Raw genomic sequence first — 14130 nt, 5'->3', positions numbered from 1 at the left:
TGGAGCCTGCTAAATCATTTGCAAGAAATTCATTAAACTTAAATCCAATAAACATTTTACAGAATTCCTTATTTTTTAATTAGTGTTTAAAGTCTATTAATATCTTAAAAATATTTTACATGTGATTTGTTGGAAAACAATTTCTAGATCTCTTCCCTTCCGGTTTCCATTATATTATTATCGTAGCATAACAATAAGTTTTTTCTAAAATAGTGTTATCAGTCCTATGCTAAACACCCAACCTGGAGGACCAGATCACTCCAACTACTTAAAAGCAGTGGAGGGCTATGCAATGTACACAGTGTACATTAAGCGATGGGCACATCTCTAGGACTAGTTACCGTATTCATTTAAAATACATGCGTGATCTTAAACACCGATTTTATATTTTTAATCTATATCAATATTCTAAAAAGTCTTATTTGAAATCAAAAACTTTACAAATGCATTCCCAATCCTGTTTTGCAATGGACAACATTTTCGCTTCAGTATCAAATTAGAACTGACAAAAATTTGTGTTAATAACTGAATGTCTAGACTTTAATAATTTACTCAGTTTATTTCCATAAACAGACTGCACAAAAATACCTTAAATTGGTTTATGCAGTTTAACTGAATGAGTAAACCCATTTTTATACTTTGGTCTTTGATAGAAACTAATGAAATCGATCAACTTATCTTTATTTTTGACGGGTCATTGCAAGGGTATATTTCATCGTTTTTTTCTTACACTAAAACTGTTTACATAAAACGTCGAGATATAATATATTTTCTAGTCGGACAATTTCATGTAATATAATATATATATATATTATAATTTTTTTTTATATTTAAGACTGTAAAAATGACAATACAGACAAATGGTACGACAGAGAACAAAATGTTTTTATTAATAAGCGACTCGATCAGCGTAATTTTGTCCGATCAAGTTTGTAAAAAAATAAAAGAACCTACCTATAAAGTCTTCGGACTTCACTCTTCAGCCTCAGCGATGAAAGTAAAAGATGCATTTTTGAGTTTTAACGTTAACTTTCCGATTGCATACATATCATACAACATAAAATGTCAAAAAATTAAAATCAATATAAATATAATCAAAGGGTTATTCATCGTTTTCCCGGTAAGCAATCGCTGGAAAATCAGCGTTTGACGACATGTACTCAGAAATCAGAATATAATATCTGAATATTTTTATCTAAGTAAACATGTACGTTAATACGCCATTGTTCAGACGTCATAATAATATTAAGTTTACGTATCGACGTACACCGTAAATATTTCCGATTACAGAAATTAATATTGCGATGCCGTCAGACTGCATATTTAAATGATATTTTAGTCGTTTTTCTATGCATAACAATTTGTTGGATAGCATTAATACGTACATAATATTACTTCATATACATTAATTAATTACCCGTATAATAATGTTCTACCTTTATAAACGAATAATTTTAAGACATCAAGATCTATTCGCAGTCATTTCAGATGAAATTTTCCAATTTATTAATGCTTTAAAATTTAAAAAAAATTTAATTCCAATATGTCATTAAATTACACATAATAGTGTCGTCGAAAACATATAAAATAATTTAAAATAAATGTTCTAAAAATAAATTAAATAATTAATATATATTTATCACATATTGCTCTTTTAAAGTAAAATTTACTTCAGATAGACGATTTCAGAATCATTTTTTTCACTCAATTATACTCAGTTGTAATATAGTGTATTTTTTTTATTTTTTCATTTCCGTTATAAAATATCTTGTCAATTTAAAATGTTTATTTAAGTCGTTTAACTTAACTATTAAGTAAATATTTGTAAGCAAATTATGTGATATTTTGATATGTCACCCAACAGCGGCTCCGGTACAACACACAATGCTATATACTATATAGTAAATAGGTTAATTGAATTTATACTACAATAACAAATTATTTTTCTTACACATTAAATCTATTACAGATGTACAAAAATATAAAAATTCACAATACATTTTATTGTTTCTTATTATAATTATTTATCGTAGTTGCATATATAGGTACCGGAAGTGTTTCACTGGGTCTATGCTGTCTAGCTGTTACAGTAGCTGTTTCAAGTAGTTATCATATAGCATTTAATAAAGAACAAACATTTTTTTTTTTGTCATTTGAGGTTTTATAAATTATTTTATTTTATTGCCTATTGCTAAATAAAAATCTTATTTTGTGTTATTTTTATTCTTATCAATTAATCAGTATTAATTCCATGCTACCTCAAATTATTCAAAAATCTTATTAAAATTATATCAATTCTAATACTTAACTACTTATGTCTTAAATTAAATATTGGTTTTATAGCATGTGTAAAGCGAATATATTTTTTATATTTTAATCCCAATTATATTATTCGGGAAAATAGTTGTAGGTATGTATATTATATTTCTTATGTTGAATACTTTTGCGATATTTTTTGACAATTTAATTATTACTTTATTAAAAATGAAGAACTTATATTCACTTACATAGTTCTTGGAAAATGTTAACGACAGACTTTTCAAGTTGGATTAAAGCTATAATTACTGTTAAATGGTCAATTCTTAGTCATCGATTTATCATATTTCACGTATTTATATTTTTTTCATGCCTGATACATCACTAATAAAATATTATATCTTGATTGGCCTAACCCAAAATTTAAACTATTTAAATAAATTGTATAATATATAATGTGAAATCTTATCAACATATGAATTACTTTTTCTTTTTATCAATTTAAATTTTGCTGGCCAAAATCTTTAAGTATTTCGTAAAATAATTTATTTAATACATTTTATTACGGTCAAACTTAAATAATTTAACTATTTTATACATAATATAAAATCAATACATATTAATCAATTGGTATTGTATAAACTATTATAAAAATTAAATTAAAATAAAAATAATAATAGCGCGTAAGCAAACAGAATAATAATTTCTTTTATACTTTAATTTCTACAGTTTTTAAGTTTTAAAGACTTTTAAGTGAAGTTTCTTTACATTATGGATGAATTTCGTTACTGACAATTGAATAATTAAAGTCACATTTTTTCCAGTATACACCCACGCCTGAATGTATAAACACTTGAAAATGTAACATTATAGTTTTTTATTGCTTTATGGAACAAACTGAAAGTGGATAAAAAATAAAGTTGTGTACGAAATATTTAGATTTTCTTCGTCTTATTTAATAATTAATTAATTAGTCCTAACACACCAGCGGCATTAGGTTTTTATTGAAATACATTAACTTAGCGAACTCGCATAGGTCACTAAACATGCACTAATTAACGCGAATGATTGATAAATAGTTACATTAATAACCTTCAAGTCTTAGGTCGTTACTGTTATAAATATATTTATCTAAACACGAAAATAAGTTCAAATTAAATGCTAACGCTATATCTCAATACACGAATACTTTTCTTTACCGCTAATCACAGCAATTTTAATGCAAGTAAATCGTATCCAACCGTGTTGGACGAGTTAATAAATTGTAATTAAAAATAAAATAAATTACTTAATATTTAATACTAACCATTAAACCGTATATCGAGCTCATTTCGAACAATTAAAATTTTCGAAAATTTTCGAACAAACCTAGTGTTTGATTTAATTTAAAAAAAAATTGATATTTTATATGTATTATATTATATACCTATAATTCCGAGTTTTTACCGAGTAAATACTTTTAACCATTTACTAACAGTATATCGAATATATCATATCACCAGAATAAACCATAAATTCCGAAACAACTGTCGAAATACTTATTAACCACCCTCAATTGGGATCATCGATTTATCAACGCCGTCGATCTACAATTAAAAATCTAGAAATTAATTTAAAATAATATAAAATATAAAAATCAACTGTTTTTGTGATTCATTGATTATGTAAAATTAATCTTTATATATCCAATGGCTTATGCCATAACGAGGGTTTTTTCTTAATAAAAGATGAATAAAATACATTAACACTGTCGTAATATATTTTAAAATAGCCACCGGGCTGATAAAGTTATATTTTCGACGATTCGACCTTATGGAAAATTAAATAAACAATATGATAAACTATTGTCTTTTTTTCTAAAGTAAATAAATATTATTGACTATATTATATTTATTTACTTACCAAACATCGAAATCAAACGTTTTACTATCTTAAAACATAGATTATACAGCTCTTTTAACAAGACATGTCAAAGCTTAATTATTTTATTGGGTATAGGTATATTTTGTTAATATTACTGTTATAAAACATTGCGTATTCATTCGGTTTTCAATGGTTAATAATGGTTTAAAAACACGATACGTTAGTTAAACACTTAGGCATATTGTAATATTATTTATTAATTTCACTGTCATGCATTTTCGAGTACAATGTAACATTATAATTATGTAGTTTAATTATTTTTCACTAAAATCTTCTAAATATAAACGATGGATGATTATTACCATTCAGTTAAATTTGTATACACATAATGTAATCTCGAATGTCTTTAAAACGTTAATTCATAATGTATTATGATTACTAATAAGTAAGTAGGTATAATAACATATATTTTACAGTTGTAGTACGATCATGATTTTTTTGTTTGAAATATTCAATTAAAATTAATTCAAACAACTAATTAGTATTCTTTACAATGTCATTTTGACACAATGACAAATTATGACATTTTCGTTACGTAGATATATTTGCTCAAATGCAATATACATATTTTATATTTTGTTAATTGTTACTAAATTGCATTACTTGATGCTTTTGTATATAAAATACAGTTGAATTTACCATGTATTCATAAATTTGCACGAATAATGTATAAAATATAATATTTATACAATAAGATAAACAATAGTTTCTAATATTTATTAATAGCAATAATATATAAATTAAAAATTAAAACATTAACTGTGATACACATCCATAATATACAATAATATAATATTGTTATTATCATATAATCATGTAATAAATTATTCGTGTTTTTGTATAATATACCGTTGCATTGCTGTGTTTAATTATACCCCATACTGAATAATAATAAGAGTAATATAGGTAATTTACATATTTTTGAAATATCTTAATAATAATTTTATAACAACTATTATATATATATATTATTAATTTATTTGAAGGTCATTGCAAATATGATCACAGTACCAAGATTACGTGATTTTAATTGTTTCTTAAAAAGAGATTGATGATTACAAAAATACACAAAATAACTTGCAAACGTACACAAGCTTTTGGTTTTTGGGGGTATATATTATCAATTTTACGGTCTACAAATACAATCTTTTTGAATCTATAACAATTACACACTTGTTAAGACATTCTAAAAATTATTTTTATTTATTTTAGTACATACCAAATAACATATAGGTATTTAATATAATATAATAAATCTTTGTACGCACAAAGAATCTATAAAGAATCCCAATGTCAAGAATCAATGTTTCACAATAATTTATATAATATATAATTAAATAATAACAATATACATGTTTCATTTTTGTTTTTTATGATGTATTTTAGCTCCGAATATAACAAGTATTTCTTGTTTTATTTATTATTATTTTTTTGTTTTCTTTCGCAAATAGAAATAAACTATAACACGTACAACTCGTAAAGTAATTAAACTTAAACTTCATAACAAAGATTTTTTCCGTTATGTAGCTATACTAGTCGCTAATTGTGTATCAGCAATTACGGTCAAGAGAACAAAGATGTATAATCTATTATTTTATAATCTCTATTAAAATGTCTGTTATAGTACTATAAATATAATAAAATATATTAAAAAAGCCAAAATTATAAAAACAATAAATAACTGTTGTAGACAGGGTTGTACACCATTTCTTTGGTAATTATAAAATAATATATATTGCAATGTATGATAAAATATATACTTAACAGATCTTATAGTATAAAATCTAACTTTATGAAAAGAGTTTACAATAACGTATTGCTTCATATGGTCAGGAATTAAATTTGTTTTATTTTCTATTATAATTTTTTTAAATAAACTGAATGTTGACGAATATTTCATTGTCATCAATTGTTAAACTAATTGAGTTAATTGCATTTTTATGTATCTATTAAAGAAGTACTTTTTTCAATTATTATCGTAAATCATTAATTTTTATTTTAAATTTGATAAACACGTAATTCCGTTAGCGATAACTGCAGATAAACTATTCAAATTATTGTTTGACATTTTATGTTAGAAAATGTAACGCCGCATAACTTCAAAACATTAAACATACATTAGATATAATAATGTAAATAACTATGTATAATAGTACCATATTTATATGTATAACTATATGTTACTTGAGAAACTTTTTTGACATTTTTTCATTAATATTTTATTTTTAAAAACTTATATTATAATTCTATTTGTCTCGACCGTCAATTTATAATATACAAAAAAATTAAATTATTATAAATAACCCTCTAAAAGAAAAAAGTTGATGGTGTTTTAATCAAGGAAATGTTGAAAAATTGAAAAGGCTGGTACCGAATTGGTTCCCGTTTAATTACGCACATTTTCCTTCTCAATTTTACAGGCTTACGAGTGTCAACTTTAAAGTAGGATTGGTTAAAAAAATGCATTAATGTGTGTTAAAAAAAAAAAAAGGTTAAAACTACAATTTTAAATCGTTGATTTGGAAGTCAACTTGTCATCACTTTAAATACAATTAATAAAATATAATAAATACATTTTAAAACAATTAATTTGTAAATTTGAAGCTAACCTTCTTTAAATATTCAATTTTTGTAATCTTTTTATTAATGTAGTCAGTCGTACAATTTTCTAAATATTTGTTACTTCTTTCCTGTTTGTTAATAAGTTTCCTTTGATTATTACTTCGAAATTTAATATAATTTAGTGTCTGAATGCTGTTTAAAGTTTTAATCGTTATCTTAATATCGATAATTTGCTAGTCTCTAATAATCTATAGTGTATTTTATTTCTGTTCTTTATCTTATCGATATAATAATTGTGTTTATATGCCATACATATAGCTTTTAATATTTTGTTTTTTCTCTAAGCAATGGCCCCCTGGATTTAAATTTTTAATAGTGTAGGTAAATTGTGTTAAAAATTAAAATTGTCACTATTTTATCTGTACATAAACGGGAACCAATTCGGCTACTCCCATTGAAAAATGCTAAAGTAAAGGTAACATTATTGGCGAAACATAAAATGGAAAAAAGACGGAGCGGTTATATTCTGACACTTGAACATACGTTTTACGTTTTATAAGACGATATTATGAGAGTTAATTTAATCAGGAAATTGAATGCATTCGTTTAATTGTATTTCTACATATATATAATGTTTCCAAATATGAACAATTAATTACTGACAGACTAATATCTCTCAAACGTAACTATAGAATAGATTTTTGGACAGCAAATTTTTCAAAATATAAGTTTTAACAGAAGTTGTATACTGGTACAGGTAACAAATACTATTCTGATAAAAATTTACTTCATAACTGATTGACATTAATCTCACAATATATTTTACTAAAATTAATAAAGAAAAACTAAATATCTAGGTATCTATGTTATATTGTTTTTCAGTCAAAATAACTCAAACCAATGTTAGTTGTGTTAATAATTGACTGTTTTAAATTACTTAATGCCAATGTTTTTAATAAAATACTATATATTGTGATGGATTTTCGTTGATAACAATGAACTTGAAAAGCTTATTTTTTGGGTTATTTTGTATATCTTGTAATATTTGTATTTTAATTAATACTTTTTTAACTGATGTAGATATATTTTTAAGGTAATAAACTACGTGCATCGGTAATTTCACATCATCATTTTAATTCTTACAACAGTTTTTATCAACACTGAAAAACACGTTTTATTTGAGGTCAGTATTATTATTGTTGCATTTATTTGTTTAATAATTAGCATATTAAGAAAAGATCGAGGTAAATTCAATAAACGCATTTATCATACACAGACTTTCAGTTATTTCACTTTGTGCTATTATACTAGAGGCAAAAAAGTATTGGTTATGTACCTACCAATGATTAGTTTGTAAATTACCTACGTAATAATTATTAGTTGCTTATAAAATAAATTGTGCTTTATCCTCTTAAAGATATTGGGTTTCTTTTATGAAGGTATACTTACAAAAAATGCAATCTAAACGATTTTATTATAATTAAACAAAAGTAATGATTTAAAAGAAAAAGACCAAGTTTTAGCAGGAACAAATTTCTATAATTTTGCATATCACCCATATATTTTATAAAATAAGGTTCATTACATTATTGAAAATTTTTTTAGTCAATTATAATAAATTTAAGTCGTTTTAAATAAACGGAATAAATTAATAACATACAAAAAAATATATATATACAACTGATTACAATATTTTAACAACATTTCACATTTTCAAAATATTATATTATCAAGAAATAATAATTATATTGAGTAATTTTTGAAGCTATACAATAGATTGGAATACAATTTAACTATTTTAGGCAGAGTTGTTTAATGATATAATATGACCTTTATGCATTTTATACGATGCGAATCATAAATATTATGTATGATATCAATTCTATTATAAATCTGTATACATACATGTGTACATAAAATAATAATATGTATACATTAAAAAATATTATATGATATAATATATATATAGGGTAAAATACAGATATAATATAATTTCTCAATGTCAATGAAGTCAGGTCGAACCTGAGCCCTAAGTATATATTATGTATATAAATCAGGTATATATTTATCTTAGGCAATTATACTATGTTCATTATTTCCTAGTGATAAAGAAGTTTAAAACAGTTTTAATGTAAAATAAAACAAATAAATATTTAATTAATTGTTTTATTTCTAATTTGAAATTATAAGTAAAGTATAAATCGGATAAATGTTTCATAACAATTTGTAGATATTTTATTATTATTATTTTTTTTTATATATTAGGAATAAAATATACATTTTTAAACAATTTAAACAAAAACACTATTTATTTTTTAATTAATAATTAAAAAATGAGTACCTAGGTAATATATTTCAATTAAGAACCGTTAAAAAAAAAAATATACAGAAACTCTATTTTACAAAATAAATCCTATTTCATTTTGTTTATATATTACACAATAGGTAAATTTAGTAAAGGTTATCATGATTAGAGAGTTTGATAAAAGGCAGTTAAATTGTAATAAATTATTAATTAGACATTTTATAGATGTGATAAAAAACATCCAATACTTTTTAATCAACTATTATTTTATTTAAAATTTTAAAAAATATGTTGATTTAAAATTAATATGTTCTTAATTAATAATAATTTTTAATTTTCGTTACTATTTGGTAGAAAGATTACATATATTTATAAAAAAAACCATAATAAATTAGCAATAACTGTTTCCATTGAATGTATTTACATATTATAAATTAAGTTATTATTGCATGTTGATTTGATTTTTTAAACAAAAAGATAAATTTAAGTATCATATTTTACGATAATATTCTGTTTGATTTAAGTTACTTTTATTTTTATTTTGTTGATAATATTTATCGTATTATAAATATATTTTTCTTTTTATTTAACGTTAAAATAGGACTTTGATGTATTAAATGTTATATTAAACACACCTCTTATTATTTTGTATTTAAATAACTTAAATACTATTTTAATAGTTCATTAAAAACAAAATGTTTATTATGATACTTTAAATACTGAAGGTACCAAAATAATATAAACCCATTTTTGTGTTGTATATTTAATATTTCATTCGATTATTAACAATTATTTAGAAAATGATTAGTTGAAAAAATACTTTGCTTAAAAATTGACATAATTTAAAATAGAGATTTTACAACGGATACTATATAAGAAAGAAAAATTATAAAATAACATAATCTTTTATACTTATAGTTGCTAGATTTTGAATTAACATTTTGTTTTACTGAGCACTATAAAATATTATTTAAAAAATATTAAGTTTAATCGGTCAATATAAATAACAATTATACACAAAAAGTAGATAGTTATGTAAATGAGTTTTAAATCAATGATATAATATAAGAACAAACGAGCACCGTTGAATCCAGTTTATGGTAATGCATATTTTCGTTATAAAAATCAATAGATTATTAATTAACTTTTACTTAATCGCGAGACTTATGTAGATAATATTGCGATGAATATTTAAACCATTTGATACATTTTGAAAAATTGCATGAAAATCGCTTTAAAACATTTTAATTTTACTATATTATATTGTACATTTTAATTTCGATAGGATAATTATAATTGAAATAATTAATAATTATAATAATGATAATTTGATAGTAACACGTTTAAAAGTTAAATATAACATCATAGTATATAATATTATGTTAGCAGTTATATGAATTACAAAAGGAATCAATAATATACCAAAGATTTAGTTTTAATAAAATATAAAAAAATGTAGTTAAAATTAAAAATTTAAGATTTTTATAAATTACCATTAAAGAAATTACCCACCCATCTGATTTATATTAAAATATATATTGCTTGTAAAAACAAAAATTAGAAGACGCTATAACGCTATAAGGGTAAACTACTATTTTAATTAATATAATAATTATTAATAAATGAAGTAAATTTAGTACATCATACAATCAAATCCGTAAATGGGTAAAATATTGTGTAAAATATGTGTATCTTTGTATTAAATGTAATATTGGGTTGTTTTTGTACCGTTGTAAGTATTATATTATTTATAGATACTTATTTTTTAACGAATTTTTCGTGGATATATTATTTCAATATCATTGCAGTTATCTCTTAATTATAGCCTTTTTTATACAGCAGACATTTATTGCTGATTAAATAAAAGTAGAAAAATAATTTAAATTAACAACGGGATATATCTTTGCTAGAGGTCGTTTATTTATACTATAATTTATTTTTCGTTTTTAACTTGAATACACAGTCTAATTAGTTATTAATTTTTAAATGATAATAAGCGTAACAATGTAATGCAATACAAATCTAAAGTAACACATTTCGTAGTGTATTGTGAAATACTTACACTTAATTATTTCTGGCTGTACTCAGAATATTTGCTGCAGGAAGAGGATTGATTGACAAAATATGTTGATATATAATGATAAATATATACTAAAATGTTTTCAAAGAAATGTAAAAATTCTAGAAAGCATTTTGTATAGATTATATGTTCCTAACCTGTTATTTTCTATATAAAATCAAATTATTAGGTAAAATTTGTAAAATATTGAATTTTGGTAATAATAGGCACTAATTAATAAAAATAAAAACTTTATAGGCAGTATAAGTGTAAATTTATATATACAATACACACAGACATTTGTTGTTTGAATTGAAAATCAATAATAATAAAAAAGTACGAATAGTATTTAAATTTACGGTTAATCATTTGATGATTTTAATATTACATTGTTTATTTACTTTTTTTAATCATTGAGCCGAGGTTATAGTAATTTAAGATTCTATCAGAATTGAAAAAACGTGTTTCGTTGTACTTAACAGGTTTTAATACTTGTGATTTATTCTCATATAAAAAACGTGGACATAGACGTAACATGTAGGCAAACACTTATAGCAGTATATTCAATATGGTAGATATTATACTCGTATTAGCAATATAAAAAAGGTATACAACATAACTTCAAAATGAATACAATATTTTATTATTCTGGATGGAAATATGCCACAAAACAACAAAAAATATTTCGTTCAACTAAAATCCTCAGATATTATAATGGTGTATTAATTATTATTAGTTTGATGATGCATTTTTATATGATACCTGAGCGCGACATTTGTCTCATTAAAAAAAAAACTTAATTCTGTTTTCCAAGGCTTAAAATCTAAGGTTTAAAATTATTTTTCATGCTATTTGACGAGTACTTTCTTTAAAACATTATTTTTGCCGTAGTTATAGGTTTAATAGGTATTTTTATGTATTATTTATTTCACATAATTTTCTTTATAATTTCTTATCTTTACAATTGTTTTCGGTTGTTTACATTTAAAATCTACAATTATAGTGCAAAAAAAATTTAGGAGATAATTTGAAAATGCATTAAATTAGTAAAAATAATGAATTAGAATTAGTACCTAGTGATTTAGATATTTCAAATGAGCTCAACTCTTAGTTGAAATATTACGAGTTTAAAAGTTTCGAAAATAATCTAATTCGATTCGATAATGTAATAAAATTGTAACTTATCACTATTATTACTAAAAAATTCGTCATTCAAATACTTAAAATCCAATAGCAATCCATCGAAAACCCGATTCATTTATGATACAATGACTTCTTTAATTTAGGAATTAAATTGACACAATTACGTCTAAAATATTAAGGGGCTGTACCCTTAATAATTTACGTAGATGATTATAAGTGGAAACTTTGAGTTCTACAATCTCATAGCGCATAGTGATGTTGGTAGAGAATCATTTTACATCTATATTATTGTTATAAGCAATAAGCGCGTAACCAGTGGGGGTGTTACAGGTGTAGAACACCCCCCCCCCTTAACCACGTTAATAGTATACTGAAGTCTAATAAAGGTAAAAATTTATAATAAACCGTAATGAAAACATATTTATCATAACGAAATATATACATAATAATAATGTTAAGCCGGGATCCGACTTCTCATTACATCGTTTTGTCTAATAAACCACAGCCGTGGTTTTATATCGTATCATGCACGATTTAAAATAGGTACATAGGTATGACAAAAATGTATATTTGAAATTTTAATAAAATATTTAAATACTTTCCCATACAATATATATTATAGATGGATATTCATATGTAATGTATTAGTTAATGTGTTTGTATTCTTGTATAATAAAGTATACGTAAAATATTTATTTTGTTACGTACAATTTTGAATAACGTCCCCCTTTTAAAATAGCTAGCTACGCACCTGATAAGCAGCGGTGTATTTTTAATATATTTTTGGTATAAGCATTAATAAAATATGGAAATTAATCCTAAAAAAAATTCTCATTTCATCTGACAATTTTATTTTCTTACTACGCTCGAATAAATTTAATTAATCCCTTACATGTTTATACTTTCTAATAAGACTATAAAATACAACATCACGTGATATACATTTGCCGTGCGTTATAAATTTCATGATGCAAATTTAAGAACCATAGGCTGAATGTCCATACTTCAAATTATATTCAATTACATCTATTTTTCTAAATGTTATAGGTACACTAAATTAAACTTAAAATACTATAAACACAGCGTACACTGTAATATTTAACAGATAAATATTTCATTAAAACTTAATACTATCAAGTTGATAGTTCATAACAATTTTTTCCAATAAAGTTTCATTTGGTATTAGAGTCATTTTAGGAGCGTATATTGATATATAAATTATAATTATAAATATAAATAATATTTCGCATTAGGTATATACCGAAAATCGAAAATCTGACGAATATATGTACCTATACATCCTTTATAACTTATAAATAAATATTCTTTTATGAATCGTACCAATTTTACAGTACAAATGGCTTTAGAATTTGTATATATGACTGCATGCTTAGAATAATATATTAAATCAAAAGCCATAGGCTTAAATATTAGGTGGTGATTAAAAAACACTTTGAGGAGCTAGGTGCTTCTTAGCCCACCAGGCTATCCATATAAACTGTGCCAAAGTAATAAAATTATTCATTTTTTCACGATAGGTTTATGGTACATCTAGCAAAAGTGCTGACAAAACAAAAACAAGTGGAAAAGTTGAAAATTGTTAGCATGTTGATGCTCAAAATGGATATGGTGGAATCGCACATCAGCTGATTTCGGCGACCGCACCACAATCGCGACCGGGGCGCTGTCGTACGGTTTCTGCCGAAAATGGAATCGCTCGCCCAAGCGTAAACAATAATAATACGTTTTTCCATATGTTTCCCTTGCCACCGCCCGGCGTCCGGTACGTAAGCTATTCCCTATCAGTTGGTCCAATAATTACGCGGTGACAAGAAAAATACGTCAACGCCACCGTGCATCATCATCGTCGCGTGTAGTACAA

Source organism: Sipha flava, unplaced genomic scaffold (genome assembly GCF_003268045.1).
Source record: "Sipha flava isolate LNK unplaced genomic scaffold, YSA_version1 44_pilon_pilon, whole genome shotgun sequence".
NCBI classification, from domain to species: domain Eukaryota; kingdom Metazoa; phylum Arthropoda; class Insecta; order Hemiptera; family Aphididae; genus Sipha; species Sipha flava.
The sequence above is the reverse complement of the archived record's forward strand: the minus strand, read 5'-3'. Positions refer to the sequence as shown.